This window comes from Gossypium hirsutum, chromosome A13 (genome assembly GCF_007990345.1).
Source record: "Gossypium hirsutum isolate 1008001.06 chromosome A13, Gossypium_hirsutum_v2.1, whole genome shotgun sequence".
NCBI classification, from domain to species: domain Eukaryota; kingdom Viridiplantae; phylum Streptophyta; class Magnoliopsida; order Malvales; family Malvaceae; genus Gossypium; species Gossypium hirsutum.
Window position 1 is genome coordinate 100513844 of NC_053436.1, and position 10743 is coordinate 100524586.

The 10743-nt window shown below is 32.3% G+C and overlaps 1 pseudogene; it reads left to right on the forward strand.

The window, feature by feature from the left end:
* Positions 1 to 7461: 7461 nt before the first annotated feature.
* Positions 7462 to 10264, forward strand: LOC121212525 (benzyl alcohol O-benzoyltransferase-like; annotated as a pseudogene).
* Positions 10265 to 10743: the final 479 nt, after the last annotated feature.

Here is a 10743-nt window from a genome sequence, read left to right on the forward strand (position 1 = left end):
TCAAGATCACATGCCGAGTAAGAATAAAGATTGAAGTTGATGAAAGACACCAGACTTGGTCTCCCTGAAGCTATAGTGGAACCGGTCAAAAGTTGCAAGTCTTGTCTCCTTGAGGTCGCAGTGGAACTGATCGAGGATATCAAATCTTGTCTCGCTAGAGTTACAAAAGAGAAGATCACGAATCTCATCTCGCTGAAGTGATAAAAGAGCAGATTGAAGCCGTAGATCTTATCTTTATGAAGCTACATGGAAGCAGATCAAAGCCACAAATCTCATATCCTTGAAGTTACATTGGAGTAGATCGAAGCTACAAGGCATATGTCAGAAGATGTAGTGGATTGAATCTAAAGCTACAAGATGCAGTGGACTGGAAGAAGATTATCTGAACTAGAAGAGCACCAATGAAGTCAAGACCCAGCAAGACCAGGAAAAATTGGCCTTTCATTATGTCTTTACTCCATTCCCGTTACACGACAATGAGCAAAGAGGGGCAGCTGTACAGGCCAATTTTGGGCCACCCCCAAAACCCAATAACTAACCTACCCTAATCCAAAAACCCCTAACCCAATAAGCCCATTAAACAAAACAAGCCCAAACCAATACCAAATCCCTAGCCCAAGACCAGAATCGGGAAACCCTAGCCCCACTTGGCCTCTGACTCAGCAGCTGCCACTGATCGAGTCTCCCACTTGCCCACTAACCTTCTGACACCAGCTCTCCATGCCACCATGTCGGCCACCATGCCCTTCAGCCTTGGCCACCACGCCCCACGCGTCTGACACTCCCAACCAGCATCCGGGCGTGCACCGCACCCTACGCCTGACACCGCCAATCAGCCATGTTCCCCACCTCCATGCCACCTGAAAACAAGAAGGAAAACGACAAAAATTGAAGCATTTAAAAAAAAATTGAAGGAAAGGGAAAAGGGTTTTTTCATTTTCGGCAACCAAAGCAAGCAAAAAAAAAAACAACAGTAGAGAAACCAAAAAATCAAACAGCAGCGAGTAAAAGCCCTCACTACCGTCGCTCGACCACCGCCATCGTCGCCTTCCCCTTTCCTCCGCCGCCGACTCCTACAACATAATCAACCAACACAACAAGCAAAGAGAAGATAAAAGTGCAATAAATAAAAAGGAAAAAACAACAACCCAAAGGAAAAAGAGAGAAAAAAGAAGAGAAAAGAAAGAAGAGAGGAAGAGAAGGGAGGTGCGCCGGCCACCGCACCACCGGGCGGAAAGAGTGTCGTTGACGGCGCAAAAGGGCTAGGGGTGACCCGAAAAAGAAAGAAGAAAGAAAGAAAAAAGGAAGAAAAAAGAAAGAAAAAGAAGGAAAAAGGGAAAGAAAATAGAAAAAAAAGAAAAAAAATATATTTTAAAACCAGTCGGGTCGACCCGACCCGACCCGCGCTCCAGAAGCCCCAAAATAGCAAGCCTGTCTAGAAAAAAAATAGTAGCAGCAGATTAGTGCAGAAGCAGTGGGCTGATCCAGTAGCAGAAGCCCAAAATAGTAGCAGCCCAGCATCCTGCAGCCCAGACCCAACAGGCCAGCAGCCTCCAGTCCAGCAGGCCCAGTCCGCCAGTGCAGCCCAACAGCAGTGAAGCAGGCCCGATTCGCAGCGGCCCAATCTGCAGAAAAAAAGGGAAAAAAAGGAAAAAAAGAAAAAGAAGGAAAAAGGAAAGGGCTTTTGGTAAAATTTTTTTAATCTTTTTACTCTAGTTCATTTATTTAAATATTATCTTATTTAAATTAAATTAGCATTTTTTTAAAAAATAATTTATTCTTTAGAAATATTATTGTGATTTTTATTTGTATGTTAAAAAAATAAAAATTATTTTTAATGCACAAGGCAACGAACCGATTTAGCATCGAGCCGTTGATTTCATCGCTATGTTGGGTGAATATCGATGGCTCGTGTTAAATACGGGACACCCTTATAAAAATCGAAAATATTCAAAATTCCTCGTATTTTAATAAAAATTCTCGTGTTTTATTAGAATCCCGATTAAATATCAAATTGGATCGATTTAACACTAATTCGATGATTTCATCGCCATGTAGGGGTGAATATCATAGTTTCGTGTTAAATACGATACGTTTTTAAAAAAAATTCGTGTTTCAAATTTTCGTATTTTCAAATATTACTCGTATTTCAAAATTTTCGTTTTTTAAAAAAAAGAGTTTCGTGTTTCTAAAATGTTTGTATTTTAAAAAAAATTTGTGTTTTCAAAAAAAAAAGGAAAAGTTGTTGTGCTTTAAAATTTTCGTGCTTTAATCGGATCACGACTAATATTAAATTGAACTCGTATTTTTAAAAATGAAGAAAACACGCGTTTAGCAAGATACCAATTTTGGGCGTTACGAGGGTGCTAATACCTTCCTCGCGCGTAACCGACTCCCTAACCCTAATTTTCTCTGGATTTTCACGTAGGCCTAAAATTATCTCTTTTTAGAAAAGTTTAAAAATAAAGTTTTTCTAAAAAAGAGAATTTATTAGGTGTCCGATCACACCTAGAAAAAAGATCGGTGGCGACTCCCTTTTTCGAATAAAATTAAAACTGTGCTTTCAAATTTTCAATAATCACTTCGACTAGCGCCCGTGCCCAAATTTTTAGGTCGCTACAAATTTTAATTATTTAGCATTGCTATTAAAAAAATACATTTTAGATATAATGTTGTAAAGTGAAAATATGCATTTAAATAAATTTCAATTTCAATAATATTTTGACATTTTTGTAAGCATATAAAAAATAAAATTTATTGTAAGTCATTATTAATATTTAAATAATTTTTGAAAAAATAATATCAATTATTTGTAAAATTTAATGGTATATGCATATACATAGTATTACACTAAAAAATGGAATAGGGATGAGCCACTAAATTTAGTTGTAATAGTTTAACATTACAGCCAACCAAATATGCTGTAAGTTTCATTGAACTCTATAACGCTTTAATGGTATATGCATATACCTAGTATTACACTAAGCTTCGCGAGATACGTCACCTCGCCATTTGGGTGGTGATTGTTGCCCTCCATATCGTTTCTATTTTAGTGTTGTGATAGAATTTATTAGAAGTATTGTTGTAAAAAATTTAAGGAAAAATCTTGATGATACATCGATATGTGCCATTAATGAATTTACCATATATGAAAATATGGATACAGGTGTAAATAAAGATAATAAATATCATAATCAAGATGATTGATATGTGTTTGATTTACAATAAATTTTTTATTTAATTATGGGAATATCTGAATTGGTGTGAGCTACATCTTTTATTATCATCGTACTAATTATTGATATAAAAATATAGTAACAACTATAAAAAAGTTAGAAAAAACTTTGAAAGAGAGAGTGATACCCCGAATTCTAGAAAATATTTAAGGAAAACATTTATATGCAACATGTTTTAATATGATTAGTTGGATTCTTAATAATGAGTGTTTTGTTAAAGGGTAAATTACACCAACAATCACTTAACTTTGAGGTAGCTAACAAAACAGTCACCTAGGTTTCATTTTAGTCACTCAACTTTTGAAAAATAACAAAACAGTCACTAACGTTATAAAAAAGTGACAAAACAGTCACTGATTAACAGTTTCCGTTAGTGTTTTAACAGAACTGCTGATGTGGCAAGTTAACTACCTGATGTGGCCAGTTAACTTGCCACGTAGGATGTCCACATCAAAAATTGAAAAAAAAACCCTAAAAAAACCCTTAACAGAGAAGAAGAAGAAGCAGCAACAGAAGAAAACTGTAAAAAAAAAGTCTTATTTGCCTAATTTGCCTGGGTCTGATTCTTTGCCATTGAAATACCATGTCTTTGCTCTTCTTGTTCTTCTTCTTGGCTCTCTTCCTCTGTAACTCTGTAACCTTTCGCCATTGTTGGCGAGGTCTTATGATTTTGCCAGATTGGGATGCGGTTTACTGTTCGAATCCTATGTGACCAGGAGGCGGCTACAGAAGTACAATAGGGTGCCTTTTCTTCAAGACCAATGACATGGTTCAGGCTGTTGAAGCTTCTGACTCTGTACGAAACAAAGTCTCCTTCTCTATTTTTGGGTTTCTTGATAGAGAGGTTTCCTTGAAAGGTAAGGCCACTCTCACCCTACGTTAACCTCACTAGTCATCACTTGATATAATGTTGGCATGTTTATCTTTAACTGGCAGTACCATGTTGCCACATTGTAATTTTATGACTAATAACCAAAATTGACTTATGGGTTGGTCCATGGATTAGCACCTAGAATCCAATTTATTCATCTTTTCTGTGAAACTCAATTAATGTGATGTGAGATTGTGGATGTCATCTCCACTGATACATGTTCCTTCATGCATTATGCAGGAAAGCTGAAGGTCTTGGATCATCAATGGATTCAAGTCATTTTTGAGCCACCTGAATTCTTTATACTGAACTCTTTCATGCATAATTTGTTGTCCATTGTATCTATTTCAGTACAATCATTGGTTTATTTTATGGAAGGAAGGCTCATGCTTCTTTCCTCTGAATTTTCATGTTCAATTCTCAAATATAAGGTACAATTATCAAGTGGAGAACGTTACCCTGTACCAAACAAATCAACTCCAGTTTGCATCACTGACGGAGATGGTGGAAATCAAGAAGGTCTAGCTGGAAGGTTAGTTTGATGGCATATTGCAACAAATACATAATGATATTTAGCTACTTGTTTACAGTTAATCTGTTACAAACTAAATACCTCGCTAAATTAAGCAAGTGGTTTTTTTATTCTACAGATTTTTAGATCCCTAACCAGAGTATTCTGCATTCTGAGAAGCTAGTTATGGTCCTCGACACTGGAAATCCAAAATAAGACCCATGCATTCTACCATTGGAACCGCAATAATGATGGGAAAAAAGTGGCAACTAACTCATTTGTATTTCACAATCAGTACTGGTGAATACAATCAACCTCTGTATAAGACTGTATGTTAAATGAGGAAGCATCAAAGTCTGCAGTGAAACAACTAATGATAATTTCCAATAATTTTGCTGAAATTACCCCAGTGAATGAAGCATTTTTAGAGTGTTTGAATGATATTATTAGCAAACTTTTTAGAACAAAATATGCAGTGAGTGGTATATGTTGTAGAAGAATTGATTCACTTGAAAATATGGTTGTGTTTCGTTGAAGGTCAATCAATCTGAGATGAAGAAAACCGAAGAGGCATCATTTGAGTAGCTTGCTTAAGTGTACTGCTTCTTATTGAGAAGATGAACTTTCGACTAAAGCATTTTATCTTTGGTACAGATTTGGTTGATTAAATTTCAATAAGAAGATGAAAATGCCAAAATTAATCAAATCGAGTAAGCAAAGATGCAAATTCCTTAGCATGAAGCTTCCCTTCGGTGTATATTTTTCTTCGAAATCCTGCTTTTTTTGGCTAACCACAAGAACCCGCCAACAATGGCGGAAGGTTACAGAGTTACAGAGGAAGAGAGCCAAGAAGAAGAAGAAGAAGAGCAAAGACATGGTATTTCAATGGCAAAGAATCAGACTCAGATAAATTAGGCAAATAAGACTTTTTTTTTATAGTCTTCTTCTGCTGTTGCTGCTTCTTCTTCTTCTTCTTCTCTGTTAAGGGTTTTTTTAGGGTTTTTTTTAATTTCTGATGTGGACATCCTACGTGGCAATTTAACTGGCCACATCAGCTAGTTAACTTGCCACATCAGCAGTTCTGTTAAAGCACTAACGGAAACTGTTAATCAGTGACTGTTTTGTCACTTTTTTATAACGTTAATGACTGTTTTGTTATTTTTCAAAAGTTGAGTGACTGAAATGAAACCTAAGTAACTGTTTTATTAGCTACCTCAAAGTTAAGTGACTGTTGGTGTAATTTACCCTTTGTTAGATTGACTAAGAGACTTTATGTAATAGATTGCAGGGTAGTGATGTGATGGCACTCTTATTACAGTGGTTGGGCTTGGAATGGCGTGATACTTGGCTAAGCATTTTTCTTGTTGGAGATGTAATGGTTTCTTAGTATTTTTTTTATTAAACAATATACTTTTACAATCTCAAATATATATTTATATTTTCAGTTAAATCAGAATTGATTTAATTTATAATCAAGATTGATTAATCTTAAAAATAATTAAAATAAAATAATTATTTTTTCAAAACAAAAGGGAGTTGAAAGTGTTCAACAGAGAGTAAAAATATAATGATTTTTTATAGAAACACTATTAATAAAATAATTATAATTATAATGATTTTTTTATATTATGTTATTGATTTTCTATATTTAAATAAAATGAGAAATATAGATAATATAAATATAAAATTTTAAGTTTAAGTGATCAATTTTCTTTATCTTAATTTCTCAAATAGATATGAGTCATACTATTTATCGAACTTACCTTAAATTGAACCAATGTGATTAGATGTAATTATTATTTATAAAAGAAATTATTTTATTTAATTAAAATGTGTTTATTTTCTTTTGAGTTTTGACATATAAATTAAGAATAAATAAATATATATATACATATACATTATAGATTAGATTATCAGTATATTGATATTGTCTTTTATATATATATATATAATGTTAATCTCACACATTTAAAATTTTTTAATTATAAAAATTGTTTTCAACATTATTTATTATTATATTTAAAATAAATTCATATTTATTTACAAAAATTATATTTAATTAATTAAAAAAATTGGATTTTATTATTTTAATTTATCCAACTATATTGAATGATTTTATAGATTTATAATTTTATTAATTACTAATATATTATATTTTTAAGTAGATATTTTAAAATATATGATTAAATTAATTAATTTTACATTATATACTATTATATTGATTAATTTTTTATTATCATGTAATAATACTAATAAATTATTATTCTAATATCAATTTAATAAAATAATTAACAATAAAATATATTTTCATCAATTCAAAAATTTCTATACTTTTATATATATATTATAAATTATAGATTATAGATATATTGTAGATTAAAGTTATGTAGTTAACTTAGCAAATTTTTTGGGTTTTTTTTCCTTATTTATGAAAAGTGTAGATTACAATTATTGTTCAGAGATCATTTGGCTTGTTTGGTCTGAGTTCGGCATATTTTTAATGGAGTTTTATTAATGAAATTTTATCTTGAATTTGTCCAACCTAGTCACAATTAAAATAAATAAATTTAAAAATATTTTAATTTTAATTTAATTATAAAATATAAAAATATAAAAATAAAAATAGAAACTATTTTTAATATTTTATTTTTTAAAATAGTGAAACATGTAGTTGAACCCAAATTCAAACCTCTAAATAGGCGAAAAGTAAAAAAAAAAAAAAGAAACTTGTCAAAATCTTATTGCCCTCCACATTGCTTTGATCTTAGTAGTTCACCTATAAATAGCTTAACCAAGCCAAAAATAAATGTACTTGTTAATCATATAATTAAGAAAAAGAAGAAGTTTCCATGGCACTACTACAACCCACTTCTCTAGTGTTCACTGTAGAAAGGCAGGAACCGGAGCTCATCGTCCCTGCTAAGCCAACCCCTCACGAGTGTAAGTTGCTGTCGGACACCGACGACCAAGCTGGTCATCGTTTCCAAATTCGAGGGCTCCATATTTATCGGAACAATGCTTTTGCATGCAGGGAAAGGACCCCGTTAGGGTTATAAGAGAAGCACTTGCGGAAACCCTGGTGTTTTATTATCCATTTGCTGGTAGATTGAAGGAAGGGCCGAACCGGAAGCTTATGGTGGATTGTAGCGGTGAAGGTGTATTGTTCATTGAGGGTGATGCTGATGTTACACTTGAGGATTTCGGTGATTCACTTCACCCACGATTTCCATGTTTCAAGGAGCTTCTTTATGAACTCCCTGCCTCCATTGATTTGCTAAATTCTCCGCTGCTACAAATTCAGGTATTCATTTATTAATGTTTCAAAAACATTAATAAGACAAAAATATCCTTCAACAGAAAATATCATTTTTATTAGTTTAAAAATTATTGTTTTAGATCATTTCTTAATTAACCTAGTATCTAGGTTAACTCATAAAACAAGTTAAACGAGAATATCATAATAGATAGTAACTTAAAATATGCCATAAGTACTTGTTTTTTTAAAAAATTTAAAATTTAATCCTTATATTTTTATTTGAATTAGGAATTTAATCTTTTTACTTTTTCAAAATTAAAGTCAATCGGTTAACATTATTAATTTTTTTTTGTTAAATTTGTTAATGTGACATTTTGAAATAAATGAAAATATTCATTTGGTAGTCATGTAATTAAAAAAATGAAAAAAAAAGTTGAACCTAGATTTTGAAATATGAAAAATAGATGGACTAAATTCTTGGAAATAAAAGTATAAGAACTAAATTTCAAATCTTTTAAGAGCATAGGGATTTATGATATATTTTGACTTAGATAGTTAGATAATGATTACTATTATCTATAATTATATAATATGTTTGGCTAAATCGTTGTTACAAGTCAACTCGACATCAATTCAATTAGGAAAATTAATTAAAACTTAGATTTTTTAATAAAAAATGAAAAATAAGATATCTAAAAATGAAACTAAGCATAAAAAAAATTCATTTATTTAGTGAATAATATTTTATAAATATAATTTAGGGGATAACTCAAATTAATATCATCTTAAAATATATAATTTGTAGGCACCAATAAAATAACCACATATTATTAATTTTTAAAAAGAAAGTAAATTGAAAGTTAGAAACTATACGAGGGTAAAAGCATATAACAAAAAATAAATTTGGAAATTCCGGAATAAAAAATAAAAATAAAAATAAAAAATTCATAAGCAAACAACTGAAAATTGTAAAACTGAAACCAACATTTAAAAATTAAACAAATGGGTAGCATAAAATTGAAAATAAATAAATTACATGTTATCCAACTTCGTATTTGTTAAAAAAGAAAAGAAAAAAGAAACAGCTACCTAAAAACTAACAAATTAAAAAAGAAGATGATTAAATTTTAAAAACTAAAAATGATATAAAATAAGAAAAAATGTTTGCTTATTTTTTAAAATTTGATTTAAAAAAATAATTAAATTAAATTTGAGAAGATATCTTTTAAAAATTGATGACTTATCAATTTATTCCTTATCAATTAATATTAATTTTTTCTTTTAGACAAAACCTAGTTATTATTTACGACAATTTAATAGGTGACACGCTTCAAATGCGGAGGTTTCATCTTTGCCCATCGATTTAACCACAACATGAGCGATGCTGTTGGTCTAATTCAATTCATGTCCACCATGGGTGAAATGGCACGAGGCGCGGTGGCTCCCTCAATCCCACCAGTTTGGGAAAGGGACCTCTTGAATGCTCGAGACCCCCCGCTCATAACATGCGCTCACCTCGAGTACGATCATGACAAGGCCGCCACCGGTACAATCATGCCAACAGACAACTTGGTTCATCTCTCTTTCTTCTTCGGACCAACTCAAATTTCAGCTCTTAAAAGATCTATCCCCGACAACCTCCGTTGTTCAACGTTTGATATCTTAACAGCATGCATATGGCGTTGTCGTACAAAAGCCTTGGAACTTGGCCCCGATGAAGATGTTCGGTTCATCTGCATAGTCAATGCAAGGTCCAAATTCAACCCGCCTTTGCCATTAGGGTATTACGGGAATGCACTTGGGTACCCCGCCGTTGAAACAACTGCGGCAAAACTATGCCAAAATCCATTAGAATATGCAATAAAACTAGTGAAAGAGGCCAAGGGAAAGGTGACCGAAGAGTACATGAAATCAACGGCGGATTTGATGGTGATTAGAGGACGACCGAACGTTAACACGGTTCGATCCTTGATATTGTCGGATTTGAGTCGAGCTAGGTTCAGGGAGGTTGATTTTGGGTGGGGTAAAGCAGAGTTTGGTGGACCAGCCAGTGGTGAAGAGGTCATAAGCTTTTATATACCTTCCAAGAACAAAGAAGGAAAGGAAGGGATTACAGTTCCAGTATGCTTGCCTGCTCCACTCATGGACAGCTTTGTTAAGGAGATAAATCGAAAGCTGAAAGACGATGAAGCAACTGGAGGTTAGACTGGTGATTCTGGCATCGGATTTGTAAAATAATTACTTGAAGATCATATCTGTGATAAAAAAAAAAAGAGTTTCAGTATTGTTAAAAAAGATTTGATTTGTAATATGTGTGGGTTGAGAAGTGAGTGTGGTTTGTGATTTCTAAATATATGGTATTGCTATAAGATGAAAGAACTGTTGAAATATTTGTATATTTATATGGTTTGGATGCAATCTGTATAATCTTCTTGTGTATGACCCGCCCAAACTACAAAATGATGTTACCAGATCCGTTGGTAAAAGACCAAAATTAAACAAATTTAAGGGGGTAATATTCAATGCACTGAACGGCTATTCCGGCCCCGCCCGTAATAAGCATGTCAATAAATAGTGGCCCAACGAATTAGGATGGAATGCATCCAACCAAGTCTTTGTCGTGTTTCAATAATTACGAATAAAAAAGGATAAAGTATAAGAATAGTGACTCATCTGTTTAATTAATTCTATTTTAATCGGTTAATTATTATTTTTTATTTTAGTTATTCAATTTTTTTAAATTAAATATTTTAGTTATTTTTCATTAGTTGCTTAACGAAAGTCTAATATGTACTTTGTTTTTTGGTCTGATAATAAAATTTAGCCCTCTAATGTTTACACATTTTAACAATTTAATCTAAAATCTAAA